This window comes from Oryza sativa, chromosome 8 (assembly GCF_034140825.1).
Source record: "Oryza sativa Japonica Group chromosome 8, ASM3414082v1".
Classification (NCBI taxonomy): Eukaryota; Viridiplantae; Streptophyta; class Magnoliopsida; order Poales; family Poaceae; genus Oryza; species Oryza sativa.
The window spans coordinates 6,638,949-6,655,752 of NC_089042.1; the positions used below are offsets into that span (position 1 = coordinate 6,638,949).

At 41.5% G+C, this 16,804-nt stretch overlaps 2 long non-coding RNA genes across 7 annotated transcripts; both read left to right on the top strand.

Annotated features, from left to right (window-relative positions):
- Positions 1-10,597: 10,597 nt before the first annotated feature.
- Positions 10,598-14,789, top strand: LOC136351435 (uncharacterized). Of its 6 annotated transcripts, XR_010734534.1 has the most exons (5): positions 10,598-10,718; positions 10,852-11,005; positions 11,449-11,531; positions 12,662-12,811; positions 14,668-14,789. It is a non-coding gene; the product is annotated as an uncharacterized lncRNA (long non-coding RNA). The 6 variants fall into 6 exon arrangements; XR_010734531.1 differs by lacking the exon at positions 12,662-12,811 and having other exon boundaries at positions 14,668-14,780; XR_010734530.1 differs by lacking the exon at positions 12,662-12,811 and having other exon boundaries at positions 11,305-11,531; positions 14,668-14,765.
- A 216-nt stretch (positions 14,790-15,005) lies between these two features.
- Positions 15,006-15,470, top strand: LOC136351436 (uncharacterized). The gene is made up of 2 exons (XR_010734536.1): positions 15,006-15,146; positions 15,256-15,470. It is a non-coding gene; the product is annotated as an uncharacterized lncRNA (long non-coding RNA).
- Positions 15,471-16,804: the final 1,334 nt, after the last annotated feature.

The window sequence follows — 16,804 nt, forward strand, 5'->3', positions numbered from 1 at the left end:
GTACCTCGGAAAGGAGCTGTGACAATACCCCTTGCACAACACAATCCACCACAGCGCACCTTTCCTGGATCATAATCACCCCCATATAAACAAGGCATGGACTCCCCAGCGACCCCCATGGGCTTATCTCCGCCACTTCTCAGTCTGGTGCTCCGCAATGAATCATACTATACAAAAGGTAAAGCCGTTGCCCACGCTGGCTTGTGGTTGGCACGGTTAATGTTTCACAACAGTAGCTCACGAACCGGTCCTTAATTGTCATGAGCACGACTCTCAAAACCATGTGCTCACAACCCACCATTATCAAGTTTTACTTGGCAAGTAATTAATTTACCAATCACGATTGACCATCGTGAACTATCATTAAGCCATCATTAAATAATAGTGAGTCACAAGTTATCCCAATAGTGTGCTAATGTTTCTAAGCATGGCTAAGCAATCATATCTAATATCTAGCTGAACCAATATATATAGCTCAACTAGTCAAGTTATAATAACCCAAGGTATCAAGGAATAAAGTAATCAATGCAAACAGGCCATAACAAAGGAATAGATTCACACCACCCAGTGACATTCGAAAATAAATGCACAGTTGAAATAAATAGAGAATTTAAATATAGGATCAACATGCTCAAAGGATTGTGTTTAGGATCTGTGTGACTTGCCTTGCAATAATCGATCTTCAAATAATCTTCTTGAACACGTCCGACGCACTCGCGAACCTTCGCAAGGACGGAAACGACAAGCTAACACGCCAAAACAAGGAAAAGACTAATAAAAACCAAATAAACAATACATGAAAAGTAAACAAACATGTATATCATAATTTTAGATGAATTATGAGACTTGAACGGCCTCATTCTGACTTCATATGAATTTATTATGAATTTTACAAGATTAAATCTAATTAAAGCCCATTTAAAAAGAATTAAATAAATTTAATTCAATTCATGGATAATTTTAATATGTAGATCTTTATTTTATACAACTTTTGCAACTTGAACCACATTAAACTGAGTTACAATGAATTAGTTATGAATTTTCAAAGATTAAATCGGATTAAAACACTTATATGGATTTTAATTGAATTATGACGCAATAATGAATTATTTTTGAAAAGGAAAAGGAGGATTATTGCGTCAGCGGCTAGGGTTTGCGGTGGACCGGGTGCACGGCAGCGGTTCACGGGAACGGACGGCTGAGATCCATCCACCCAAAACGGACGGCCGAGATCCATCGGTCCATGACCGGGCCACGACAGACGGTCCCGATGACGTCAGCGGTGACGTCACCTCCGGCGGCGGCTCGGGAGCGCAAGCTCGCCGGCGAACGACGGCACGGCGACGCGAACGGAGGGCACCAGCACGTAGAGCGCGACGCGGCGAACTCACCGGTGACCAAAGAAGCGGCGGAGGAGCAACAGACGGCGCCGGCGACGAGGAAGAAGCGGCGACGGTCTTCGGGTCGACGGTGACGGCGGTGCTCCGGCGGTCTTTAGCGACGACGAAGGGGTGGACGGGGACGGCGACGACTTGGCGATCCCGACGGTGGCCTTCCCGAGTGACGACGACGACCGTTGCGACGGCGGCGCACGGCTGGACGAACGGCGGCGACGGCGGCGCAAAAGCTCACGGGGCTAGGGCGCTACACACGGCGGCGGTCGAAGGCGAGAGTGGCTGTCGGTAGAGGAGAGCTCGGGGATCCTTTTATAGGGGCAAAGAGGCTCGGGGAAAGGTTAGGGTTCGGAGGAAAGAGACCGATCCGAATCGACCTCGAATCCACAAATTTCCAAAGCGATTTAGACGATGATTCCAAAAGAGAAAAGGTGGAGATCCCGGAGATCATTTCCCCTCTATTGATTTCACCGGAGAAGGAAAGACGCGGCCGAATTTGGAAGGAGACGACGGCGGCGCGGCGCTAGGGTTTCGGGCGGCGGCGGCCGGAGGAAGACGACGACCCCGACAGGCGGGACCCACCTGTCAGCGAGAGAGAAAAAGGAGAGCGGCGGCTCGGCGGACTGGGCCGACTGGGCCGGGGAGGGAGAGAGAAAGAGAGAGGTTTTGGGCCGGCTTTCGGCCCAAAGCCAAAAGAGACTTTTAAAAACCTTTTTCAATTTAAATTATTCATGAAATGCAATTCCATTTATTAAAAATACTTTCTTGGCTCAAATAAATCCCAGAAAAATCTAGGAACTATAGAATCAAGTAAAGTATTTAACAAAATTTTATCTAGCCCAATTTTATATTGAGATTTAACAAATTAAAATTAGATCTTCTCTTTTAAGCTTTTAAGATCATTTCTAATTATTCCTTTTAAACAACAATTTATAATTTAAGGATTTTTAAACAAGAAAAGCTCTTAACAATTATAATTAGATCATTATTGATCAAATAATTACTGAACTGTTCTTTGTATCATTTAGGAATTGAGCTCTGAAAAATCCGAGAAAATTTCAGAGAGTTGACTTAATCATGGAGAATTTAAAAATTAAATCCATCCATGCTTTATATTTAGGAAATTTTATTTCCCACATTTAACTTGACTTGTAAATTATAGAACATTTAATATAAATTCTATTATTATATTAAATAATTTATAAATCCTGAAACGAAAATCAGGATGTGACAAAGACCTCGACAAATTTGGAAAAGTATGCAAAGGGGAGACCGGATTTGGCGGGACTGCTGCGGCGGCACAACAATGGCTAGAGGTGGGAGACACACCTGACGCGTGGGACTGATGGGTCAGTGGGAGTGGTTAGCTGGGTTGTCTAGCTGGTTGCGAGAGTAGATGGCTTTGGGGATTAAGGGCGAGAGAGAGAGAGAGAACGGCCCGTCAGGAGGAAAGAGAGGAGGAGGGTCAGATTCGGCCCGAAGTTGTGGGAGGGATTTTAATTGCTTTTATTTAAATAATCACTGAAATGATCTTTCTTATTATTAAAACTAGGTGATTCCCCACGCTTTGCTATAGGAATTAATAAGCAATTTTCAGTATACTATTTTCGACAATTTAGATAGTAGTTAAAAGAAGAAAATAATGAAACATGAGGGTTTATCAGTACTTATCATAAAACAAATGATTTAATGTGGAACGTATTGATAAGTATATGTTAAATATTATAAAAATGATAGATATATTTGTTAAAATATTGAAAATGATGTGAGGGGTGATGATTAGATATACTTGCATGTTGATTTGTAGATTTAAATAAATTATAGATGATGTTGTATGCTTGCATGAGGTTAAATACATAATTATTGCTAGTGGATGATGATGTGGTATGGTTGCATATTGAGTTTTAGAAGTTAGTGGATATCAACTTTATAGTAAGATAAGATTAGCAATTAAGCTCTCAAAACTCCGAAAAAATTTTTAGAGGGTATGATTAACCATGGAGAATTTTTTTTAAAAAAAACACCAATACACAATGTATGAAGTAAAATTTTATTTCTCATATTTACTTCACTTGGTACATTTATTGCACTTTATAATAAATTCTAGAAATAGTTTATTTATCTCTCAAACCGTAATTTGGGTGTGACATGGACAAAGTCTACCGAGGAGGAAGGCAAAGAGGCCGGTGGAATCGGCCTTGTGGATTCTTGAGTCTTATAGATTTCTTTTATTGGTTGTCTATTAAATGATTTATTCTTCAAACTAGATGATGCCCCGCGCTTTGTTGTGGGATATATGTTATATATTGGAGAAATAATGAAATGATTTGGATTAAAATATTATGAAAATGATTTGAGAATGATGATTTAGCATGTGTACGTTTAGTTTTAGAATGAAATAAATTATAGATATAATTGCTATATGTTTGCATGTTGAGTTTTGTGTGCTTAATGGGTTGATGTGGCATGTATACATGTATAGTAGGAGTGCTAATAAATACTATACTTGCATATTGAGTATTAGTTGTTTATTGGGTATTAGTTTTATAGAAAGAAGGGATATCTCAAATACTTCTTACATATTTATATATGGATTTGCTACAAAGATGTCGACACATTTTTTTGTTAATCTCAGTTAGTTTCTGTCCGTTTGATTGCTCCACTTACTGTCGACGTTTGATGTCGCGATTCTGGTATTTGCATAGTATGGGGATCGTTGGTACTAGGATATATGCGAGATTGTAGTAAAAGATGGTGATGAGGATTTTTATACACGTTTGGGCCCCTGAATTGTCAGGTAATAACCCTACATCCTGTTGGCCGAAGCCGGTCGTTGCTCTTATTCACCATAATCACACCAGTACAATATTTGGGGTAGCCTATCTAACTGTTGTCGATGTGGTGGTCTGAAGTGCTGACTCGTAGTCGATAATAGGTTAGTCTTCCTCCTCAAATCCGTGCCCGGCAAGATCAGAGACAGCGCTAGATCCCTACAGCCTGCTTCCATAGGTACCGGATAGGGTCCTTCTAGGCATATCTCTGATGTTGATATCTAGCGGCTTGTCTTGGCGTATGTTGTGGCTTCTGTTGTCCCGTCCAAGGTGGGTGTGTCCCCTCTCATCCTAGGGGGTCTTGTATTTATACCCATAGGTGTCCCCTTGTCCAAGTAGAACTAGGGAAACCAATATGGATACAATCCAAGTAGTCCTTGTCGTTTCCATGTAGAACTCTAGTTGTCCTTCCTTATCCGGAACTCCCTCCATACCCGAGGTCAGTTTCCGTATAAGACATGGTATGTGATGGGTCCTGCTGAGATTTAGTCAACTACTATTGGGTATGTGGTATCCATAACCCTGACACTTACAGATATAGATGTGAAAGACATCCGAACTTAACATTATATTTGTCAATTAAAGTGAACAATTCAAATCAAGTAGCAAGCATAATATAGAATCCAAAGCCTCAAGTAAAGGATATTGGGGACATTGCCGGGTCTTTAGCTTGCCAGTCAACTTCAGTCTGAGATGTGCCCGTCAAACACATGAAGGCGGCGACCAGATGTGTTACACATTCAGGACACTTGACATAACAGCTAAAGTTCTACGACATCCCAAATATCCTAAACTCTTACTCATGTGAAGCTAGTTCTTAGGATGTGCACTAGCTTCACACTTTCAACTTACGCAATGATACATAGAAGAAAATACAACTAAGATAATTAAAATTCAGATTACAACTACTTTAATTATACATAGACCGACCGGCCAAATAATTAGAGATACGCGGAAACTTGGCTACCCAAAACACAAGCAAACCAACTAGGGGATTGTCATCTTTTGAACCAAGTCCTAGAAGAAGTGGTCGAATAACACGCATCACTCAACTTAGACTAAGTATACAACGTGCAAAAATGGATATTCTAGAACAACAAGAATAAATATTGTCGAAGGGTGAACTCCTCCACCAGGGAACCGTGAGGCCCCCCTTTTTTGGTTCGACCGGGGGCAGCGGGTGAGATTCGAGGATTCGGTGAGCGAAACTGTGTGATCTTAAGGGGGTCAGGCCCCTCCAAGACCATGAGATAAAAGGGGTTTATATAGGTTCGGGCTGCTAAGAAGCGTAATACCCTACTCCTGTGCTTGGTTGATTGTGTGTAGAACCCAAGTGCTTGAGGTTGCGAGACCCAAGTATGAGTCCGCTGAGAAGTTCCTCCTCCCCCTCCTGCTAGGCATGGTCCTCCTTTTATATTCTAAGGGGATACCACATATGCTGTGAGTGCTCCCTCGGGAGAAGGGAAAGTATTCTCTATATTAATTACATGTCTTGTGCCTTAGCCCAGAAGCTATCTACACATCGGCTGCTGCGTGGGGTCCATCAGATCATGCGAGGCGCCCTTGTCATTCGCCATTTAATGGATGAGGACTTCCGGGTTCTCGTTCACACTAGAAAACGAGACCCCGGGTCAGTTCAGAGTGGTTGGACTAGCTCTGACCGGGGTAAGAGGCTATGAAGCCCCTCATCATTATGATGGGACGGGACGGAGCACGCCGCTCGCCGCCTGACACACTGACAGGGCGGGGGCACACAGTCGTCGTCCCATCGGTCATTTGACCGGTTACAGACCGGTCAGATATGTAGCACGCCACATTAAAAGCGGCGTGGCATGGCTGCATAGACCGCTTTAAATGCAATTAAATGGGCATTAGGCGCGCCCACCTAACCCTGTACACGTCAGCTGATACGTGGAGGGGGTCGGGGCAACTCGACCCCAAGCTGGGAGGGGGCAGCCGCCGCTTCACCCTGGGCTCGACCGCCCTCGGGGGGAGCCACGTGGATTTGGGGGCAGCCGCCGCTCCACCATGGGCTTGACCCCCCTCGGGGGGAGCCACGTGGGTTTGGGGGCGGCCCGACCCCAAGCTGGGAGAGGGCAGCAGCCGCAACACCCCAGGCTCGACCCCCCTCGGGGGGAGCCACGTGAGCTTGGGGGGGCCCGACCCCAAGCTGGGAGGGGGCAGCCGCCGCGACACCTTGGGCTCGACCCCCTCGGGGGGAGCCACGTGGGTTTGAGGGCGGCCTCCTCCCTCTAGCTGGGTGGGGGCAGCCGCCGCTCCACCCCAGGCTTGATCCCCCTTGGGGGGAGTCACGTGGGTTTGACGGCGGCCTCCTCCCTCTAGACGTGATTCCCCCGGGCCTATATCACTGACAAATACATTAAACAAAATTAATGTACTGTCAAGAGCACTATGAAATCTACATACATGAAAAGCTCTAAGTCAAGGAAGGCTATTTGTTGTCTCAATTTTCAGCATAAAGCCAATTTCGGTTCACAAATATTTTGCAACATATTTAAGGAAAACATTTGCAAAGAGTAAAGCATATTTATATAACATGGCATGGAGATCAATATAGATAAGTATAAATCCTTACTACCCAACCGGTAGCAAGGCCACAACTCACACATATCATTGTCATTTCAAATCATTCATTTCCAAAAGCATTTGTAAAACATAAAAGTATACCTACATCACAACACTATGTTGCTCATGACCGTCAGCATGGCTAATCGATTAGTTTTCAGAACTCTGCAGAGTTTGTACAACGTTAACCATGTGATGTGAGTCACTCTAGTTTGTCTGGTACTTGTCGGTACCACCACCACCCTACATGTTGAGTACGGTCTACAGGTCATAATGAAGCCTTTACATTATCTAATGCCTAGCCTTGCATCAGTGAAGGCAAGTGTGACTCCATCCTAGGCATATGACCTAGAATCATTAGGTGGTAGGCCCACGCCTTAAACCTAACACCGTGGCAGCGAACACATTCGTTCCCCTACGAGACGCTATACCGTTGAATTGGATAGACTTAGACGCCCATACCGTGAGGCGGAACTCGTCCCCTCACGGATCACACACACATGTAGGGAAGTCGTTCTACAAATAATCATCACCCACACACCATGGGTAGTTCCTATGAATCATCGCTAAGACTAATTCATTCTACTACGGCCTCTATATGTAAGGCTAGACATTATGTCAGGGTTATGGATACCACATACCCAATAGTAGTTGACTAAATCTCAGCAGGACCCACCACATACCATGTCTTATACGGAAACAGCCTTCGGATATGGGAGGAATTCTAGATAAGGAAGGACAGATAGAGTTCTACATGGAAACGACAAAGACTACTCAGATTGTATCCATATTGGTTTCCTAGTTCTACTTGGACAAGAGGACACCTATGAGTATAAATACAAGGTCCCCTAGGAGGAGAGGGGACACGGAACAACATATAAGCCAACATGCACCAAGACAAGACGCCGGATATCGACTTCAGAGATAAGCATGGCTAGTCCCCTACGGTGTCTACGGATACTGTCAGGAGAGACATAGCGTTGTCTTTGATCTCGCCGGATGCGGATTCGAGGAGTAAGGCTACCCTGTTGTCGACTATGAGTCAGCACTTCAGACCGCCAAGTTGACAACAGTTAGATAGGCTACCCCAAATATTGTATTGGTGTGATTATGGTGAATAAGAGCAACGACCGGCTTCGGCCAACAGGATGTAGAGCTATTACCTGTAAGATAAGGGGCCCGAACCTATATAAAAATCCTCGTCCCCATCTCTTTTATTACAATCTCACATATATCCTAGTACCAACGATCCCCATACTATGCAAATACCGGAATCGCGACATCAAACGTCGACACATTAAATAACTTAATTGGCCAAGGCCACCCCATAAATAGCACATGTGGATGTACGGTAAATATGAGTGGGTGATATGAAGTTCGGTCCTTAATTAACTTGGATGAACACTCTCCCTATCGGTATGCAACTACTACCATATGCATATCACTTGCTGTCCAAGCCTAAAATTCACTTTAACACCATTTTATTTCACAAATACACAGAACATCACCTTTGTCCATAATGTTTAAAAATGTCTAAATAGCATAGTAAGTCATCCATGACCATGATACATTTGATTCTAGGCATGGCTAAGCATTTGCATTTGTCAAAAATCATGTTTATATTCATATAAGCACAAATAAAGCACTCTAAATATTCCTAAGGTTCAAATCAGCAAAGTGATGGATTTTTAAAAGGAATTCATGCATGTTTAGGATATAACTATGATTTGTCATTTTGGAGATACCGATTGTTTGAATTATGCTTGCAAATTTACAATAAAAAAATTTAGCTCGAAAACATGGGATTCAATGTTCAAAGGAAGAGCAAAACTTGCCTTGATTGATATATGACCTCCCTGGGATCAGCTATAATACTAATCTCTTCACCAATATAAATTTGTCCACTAAAAGAAATTTAGGTAACAAATAAATACCAAAACATGTACAAATCTAAAATGCGCTAAAATACACGAGTTAATTACTGTAGATAGGGCTGTGTGGATAAGATTTGTGGTGAAGGAATTTCTATTTTAGCACTTTGCATTTGTGAGTTATTAATTTTCAAAGTTTAATACTAGCACTAGGCTAATTAAGCACTATTAATCCTTTGGTTCATTTTAGGTCCAAGTTTTGTGAAGTGTTGGGTTGCTGCAGTGAAGGATATGTTCCCAGGGGGTCCAATAAAATTGGTTCCATAATTTTTAGAGTCGGCATGTTTTTATTATGAATTTTTATAAGTTGTATGCCATGTTATAGGCTTTATTAGCTATACCGATTTTTTGATATGTTTTGGATACTGTAAGTGCCTCATTTTATTTTACAGTAATTAGGATCATTAGTTTACCAACCTAACAAATCTGAGATCACTTCATTTGGAGTTGGAATTAATCTTGCACGAATTTTAGAAGTTTCTAAGCATTTATTCATTATCCAATTTTGGTGATTTTTTTGGATATGGTTTCTTTCAAAGATTAGTCTCTCATTTGGAGCTAAAATGAATTACTTATGGATTTTATAGTTTGTAGTTTGCCCTAAAGTAGTTATTTTACTAAATAAATATTTGGTGAAGTTTTTATTACTGAAAGAGTGTAGTTTTCGTTCATGAAAATTAATAGCATGATTCATAGAGTACTCTAACATTTATTTCACCTCAAAATGAGTCATTTTGAATTTGCTATAGATTTTACAAATTAGTGTATGCTTTATGTCTAATATTCCATATATGAATTTTCAGGGGCATTTATTCTACTGTAAGCGCCAAAATTTACCTTTCCATTAAATTTTATAACTTTTTGAATCCACAGAAATTTGTTTCAACTCAAATGGAGCTAAAATGGATTTTATATGAATTTTACAACTTCTCCTATTTTTCTGCTGTGCAAATATTGACTTGAGTATTTTCCAGATTTTTAAAGTGATGGGGCCCACTGGCCAGTGAGAGAACATTTGCAGATAACTCCCAAGACTTCTAAGGATTAAACCCAAGATCCTTAGCACATGTTTAAATTATTTTCATAAAGAGTACCTTAGTTTTCGCTTATTTGCAGCTAAATCCTCGGGTCCACATGTCATACTCAGCCTCTTTACAAAAAGAACCTTACATGTTTTAATCTCTCACTAATTTAGGGCCTGTTTGGTACAGCTCCAACTTCTAAATATTGCTCCAGGAGTTGAGTCTGGAGTGGAGTTGTGGAGCTGCCTAAACCCAGCTCCACAACTCTAGTACATTTTGTGAGAGAGCTCCACCCAACTCCACTCCCAGTTTTGGTGGAGCTGAAACTGTTTGGTTGAGCTCCAGCTCTAGGAGGGGTGGAGCTGGAGCTATGCCAAACAGGCCCTTAATTCCTGGCGCCTAAAAAAGTGGGGCCCGCACGTCAGTGACACGGGGTGAGGGGGAACAGAGCAGCGGCTGCGATCTAGGTGTCTAGGTGGAGTGGCCAAAAGAAGACTTGTAGAGCGGAGCCTTGCGAACCTATCGGTGGTGGTCTTGTGCAAGATGGTGGACAGAATTGTGCCGGCGGCGAGCTCGAGCGGCAGCGTGCTTGGTATGCAAGTGCATGTCGAGCCCTGGCCCGAATTAGGGCTCCTTTGGCAGCCCGGGATCCCGGCCCAATCCCTGGGCGGCTGGTCCAAGCGGGAAATATCCACGGGTTATTTTTCCGGAGCATTTGGAAGCTCACGAGGCGGGGATTTTCCGGCCTAATCCACGCGGGATCCCTGGGGAAAGGACCCCGGTCTCGGGAGGTCAGGAAAAAATCCTCGCTCGATCCGCCTCCGCTTCTTCTCGCGCAACCAGGAGTGGACACCGACGGGACTCCTCCGGCGAGATGCGCCACCGCCGGGACTCCTCCTCCGGCGAGACCCCACCGCCAGGACTGCTCCGGCGAAACGCTACCACCACACCAGGGTAAGCGCTTCTCCTCTTTCCCCTCCTCTCCTCCTCCTCCTAGGGTTTCTGCTGTCCTCCTCCTCTATGGTTTCCCCTCAGATCTTTGCTCAATGGCTCAATCTGTTCTCATCTCCCCCAACCGCTTCTTTAGAACGGCCACCGTCAATCTTGCTCCCACCGAAGCAACGCGACGCGCTCTATCCAGCGCCAGCACCCCATCCCCCAGGTCAACCTCGACAGTGACCTCGTCGGCCATCCCTAAGCACGGCCAGCACGGCGACTAAGTTCGAGGCTGATCTCGTCAGGTTCATGTCCTTGATCCAAAATCTGTGTTGTGACTGTTTACGATTCGGTTTGGTTCGACTATAAATTAGTTTTTGCATCTTGTGTAAATCTGAAACTTATGAGAGAAACCACGGTGATTCTTGTGTGAATGATCTTTGCAAAGACTTGTTATGTTGTTTATTTGTACACATGTCTAGACTCAGAAAGGAGTAGATCTAGTTATACATGTATACACTGGAGTTGCTATACACAATTAAATTCAGAGAGGAGTTGGACTATATGCGGGATACTCAATTTAATTTGGAATGTACATCTGCAGCAAGACAACCAAGGAGAATTTGAAAAACGTTGATTAAGAAGGGAAGATGATGCATCCACTGCTTCGATAGAACAACTACAAGAATCGTCAGTTACCATGAATTTGGTTCTCTTACCATGATCGATTTGTGTTTGTGATCCGCAGGATCTCGCGGAGGATTTATGGCAAGGAAGCTCAGTGCAAGAAGGGTGAGATGGGAACGCAGTATATCATCCTCGACATGGGTGGTAGGTTCTTGCCTCTATGTCTGAATTCTAATACACACTGCATCTGACCACCTGAGAAATAGCTAGCTGGAGATGGCCACGATCCATCTGAAACATTGCACATTAATACTGAAAAGGTTGTATAGCTCTGAATGTTCTTTGCTTAATACTGCTAGGTCACAAGTGGGACATATATTTCTTTGTGTCTTGGAGCTAGTGGAAGCACTCTACCTCTATAAAAAAATAAAAAGTTAAGCATGTGGACTTATAATAGATCTTTAGCAGCACAAGTTGAGAAGTTCTGAGAGCCCTTTTGTAGTACCCTGATTAACAGTCTCTTTGATTTACTATTTTCTACTTGAACTGCATCTTGATGGGATAATTCGAGTAAATATTGCAGGATACATAACTTCATATTTTTTTAGTTCAAGTTTCAGTGCATAAATTTTGTGATTCATTTTGTAGTCATTGCTGTATTCATCAGAACTACTTTTTTCTAGAAAGAACAAATGAATACAATTGTTTGTTTGCTGCTGTACCAAAGGAAGATTGTTTGTTTGCTGCTGTACCAAAGGAAGCAGCAGTGATGTTTCATGGACCCTGCATGTATAGAATAATTAATCACTTTAGAAGAGTTGCTCGCACTGTAATATCATATTTTTTGTCATTCAATTTTACAGAGTTGTAGTCAGAACACACATGCCATTGTGTTTAGAATTGAACCAACTTGCTGGTGTTAACTTGTGTTCTAATTTTTACCCATGAACCTAATTAAACAAAATGGTTGAATTATTTTTTTTCAAAGCAGAAAGCTTTTTGATGGGATTCAATGGTAGTGATGAAAATTATATGTGTATGGACCAAAGGTGAAACTTTTACCACTATATTGTGTGTCAATGGAATGTAGAAGAATGCGACCAAAGTTGTAGAAACTTTCTTTATTTGTTTCTTTGAAACTTGTTTCTGCATGGAGCATTAATAACTGTAGAAAGAAGATGAGTTTTAATACATGTTTGTTTCTATATTGTGTGTCCTTTTGTATCTGGACTTGAAATAGAACAATACAAGCAATTTACATTCTCTTGAAGTTGTTTTAGCTGCGGCTTAGACATTTTGATTTGCAACCATTAATTGAGAAAAAAATTTGACAGATTATCCCTTATGAAATTGCTGTTTTGGGGATTTACAAGTGACAAGAGTAAAGATTAAGTCTAGTTCCACCGAGATGATTATTTGATACTTCCAAGGATTACATTTGCAAGCTTGCCGCAAAATGGCTTCCACTTAACCTTTGCTTACATGTATGTCTATTTGTGTCAACTGTTAATGATTGCACATTAGTTGTCGAAAAGACATTACACTGATGTTTTAGCTTACTTTATCTGTCATTTTAATGTATGCCTATGTAAAATATTCCAATCAACCAAGGTTCAATTTTTGTAATTTGTCATATTTTGTATTAGCTGAATGTTGAATTTTTCAAATTATTTGTGAATTTTCTGAATTTTCACCAGTTTTTCTATGCCTTTTCTGTATGAATGTCTGAATTTTTGGAATTTTCTGTGGATATTCCGAATTCTGTATGAATTTTTTGAATTTATTTTGTTACCCTGATTTTCTTTTCCTGCTCATTAGTTATTGTGAGTTTCATTTTTTATCACGCTACGCATTTTAAACCCTAGCAGCTAGCATTTTCAAAGGAAAGGAGAGTGGAATTTCCCCTCGTGGGATTCCTTTCCAAATGAACGCAGAGCAACTTCCCTAGGGAAGGGAGGGAGTTCATATGTCACAGGGAAAATCCCCTTGGGGGATTATTTCCCTGGGTTTCTTTCCCTCAGCTCCCAAAGGAGCCCTTAGTGTATTCTAGTGCATGCATGTGTGACTTTGGGTTTCCTGGGTTCCAACTTGAGGTCACGCATGCGCCGACGATGCTCGGAAAACTACGGGGAACCGAGGAATGCTTCGGCGGCGGCGTTAATGGCAGGTCGACGACGATGGTGTCTCCCGGGCTTTGGCCTGCCAAGACATGGAGAGGAATGGATCAGAGATCACCTTAGGACTCTACCGGTGCAAAGAATCGCGCCGAAGCTCACCTGGGGGTGAGGAATCGAAGAGGAGAGCCGGTGGCCAGACTTGGAGAAGGAGGAGGGTATCTCCTCGATGATGGCGACCTGGTTCGTTCCATTGGCCATCTTGCTTCTAGAAACTTGGACATTACCCCGGCGCAACAGCTCGGCTGGACTTGCATTGGATCGACGGGAACGGCGAAGCGACGAGCGGCGGTGCTCCAGATGCCGAGAACAACGACGGGCGCAACACCATGTGCTCGACCTGTGCCAAAAGGAAATAAAAAAGACATGGATAGATCCGGCATGGAAAGGAGATCGTGTTTCCGTAGATGAAGTGCGGAGAAACCCACTAGTCAAGATCTACGACAGATTAAACATCTTCGTCCCAGAGTTTGTAGTGGATGTTCTTGGAGATTCCGATGGTGTTTTTGGTACTCCTTCCGTTTCGTTTTATTTGACACCGTTAACTTTTTAGCTCATGTTTGACCATTCGTCTTATTCAAAAACTTTTGTGAAATATGTAAAACTATATATATATATATACATAAAAGTATATTTAACAATGAATCAAATGATAGGAAACTTAATTTTTTTGAATAAGACGAACGGTCAAACATGTGCTAAAAAGTCAACGGTGTCAAATAAAACGAAACGGAGGGAGTAGTTTCATTGTGGAACGTAACAAGGAAAGGATGAAGATGAGAGTAGCGAAGTGGCTACTCAAATGATGGAGGTCGTGCTGGCAGTGGTTTGCTAGGTGTCATGATATGGCTTAGGGTGTTGGGAGCTAAAGGGGCTATGCTAGCTTCTACTTGAACTCTACCCATGGTTAGTAAGTGAGGCTGCCAAGTGGTCCCTTGTGGATGTTTCCTAGAAGAATTAGTTAGGTAAGGTGAGGAGCATGGTGGAATTTGATTTTAAATTTTCCACAATTTTTTCCTAGGTGAAATTCTTGGTATGTCAAAACAGATCTTTAGTTGTTTGTCTGTTTTGGTCCATTCGATTTTTTTCTGCGTGGTGGCAGATTACCTTTTAACTTTTAATTATATACTAACAGGTTATTTTGCTCATGGCTTTGCATACTGCAGGCATACAGGTTCTGTTTTTTTTCGAGATTTCAAAGAGTCAGAAGCATATTTCTACACATAACTGTGTACTCTTCTAAGTATATCTGGGCTTCTATTGAGTCAGTATTGGATATAATCACATGGTTTGTTATGTCACTTTCATGGTATAATCCTTGTTTTCTTCAAGTTCCTTTTTTTCAAGTTTAGAAAATCTTGTGACTCAAGTGAACATTAAACTGCATTAGTGAAAGGTTTATATACTAATAGAGATGAATGTCTATAAGTACCACTTTGCGTTTAGGACAAAAATTTCACATAAAGATGTCAGTTCTAATTTTAGCTTCGGGTAGCCGCTTGCACTTTTGGTTAAATAAAGTGTTGCTATTAGTACCTAATTAAATTCATAAAACTCTATTTTCCACAATTATAGATGGTGGTATACTCTGTTGTCCAATACGGTTAGCATGGTCCTACTGAAGTGCTCTTAGTATAATCCTTAGGTAAACTAACTCTCTATTTGCTAGACTAACTGGCCGTTATTTATATATGTTCACTTGGTTGTTTATATTCACTTATATTCTGATTGTGAATGCATTTCTTATTATGTAGGGTGGTGTCATTTTGGGACGAAGTATCCTGTTGTCGCATCGAGCCATCTGCTATCGCACTATCAGTTGTGGATGGAAAAAAAATAAAAAGGATCAAAATCTAGGGAGTCAAACTAGGATCACATTCCTCAAATCGGCTATACCGTTCTAGATTATTGTTCTGAAACATATTCCATAGTTTTAGAAGAGATATACCCCCTCTCGGTCCACTTCCTCAATCCATCGATGCAAGAACTTTTGAGACTTAGACAAAAACATCTTTTTGGCTGCTTTAGCTATGATACTTTAAGCTTAATTCACCACCAAAATATGGTCCAAATGTTTCTATTTGAATGCAAGGATGTAAAGTCGGAACCTTTTTAAGTTATGTAAACACACCTTGGATCAAGTGAAATATGTTGTGACGTGCTAATTCTGTGTTTCACAAGGATAGCTTGACATTATGCTGATGTTCAATTATTGGCTTCACAAGGATAGTTGGTATTATTATGCTTTTTAGCAAACCATGGCTTTACAACTATAATTGTTGTTAGACTATTGGCTGCCTTATCTTTTTGTATGGTGCGTCTTGAGCAATAGTCTTCATAGCTTACGGAAAAACATTGATGGAGGCATAATGGCTTGAAGAGTTGAAGTAATTATGGTTCATGTGCTCACTAAAAAAGGTGTTTAATGTCAATGTTGAATCCTGAACTTGAAGCAGATTTTCTGAAAGTGTAGCTAGATGTCACTCTGTAGTAAATATCCAACACATGGATTTAATACTGCATAACACTGCATATATACACATACAAGATCAAACGAACTGAACTGTATGCAGGCAGTGGTTTGCTAGGTGTCATGATATGGCTTAGACACGATTTCAGGGGGTTGGGAGCTAAAGGGCTATGCTTCTACTTGAATTCTACCCATGGTTTAGTATGTGAGGCTGCCAAGTGATCCCTTGTGGATGTTCCCTAGAAGAATTAGGCAGCGTTCGAGAGGGTGAGTGAGTTGGTTTCTTTCGTTTTCCGCGCGCACGTTTCCCAAATTACTAAACGGTGTGTCTTTTGTAAAAATTTTATATAGGAAAGTTGCTTTAAAAAAATCATATTAATCTATTTTTGAAATTTAAAATAGTTAATACTCAATTAATCATGAGCTAATAGCTCATCTCGTTTTGCGTATCTTTCTAATCTCCTCAATCCCCTTATCCTCAAACACACCCTTAGTGAGGTAAGGTGAGGAGCATGATGGAATTTGGTTTTAAACCATTCTTTCATTCTCTTCCTCTTTGACAAATAAAAAATTTATAGATTTAAGAGGTGATTCACCAAGGTAGTATGGATGATGAATGGATAGAAAATGGGCCCATATAGATGCTTCCTAGAAGGACTATAGAGATAGTATGAATTTTGGTGAAAGTTGACTTTAACCCTTCTCTCTTTCTTTCCTCCATTTGTAAAAAAAAAAGATAGATTCAAGGGGTGATTAACTAATGTTGATTGGTTGCATGTGAATTACTAAAGGGCCCTTGAAGATGTACTCTAGGCATGTGTGAGTAGTAATGT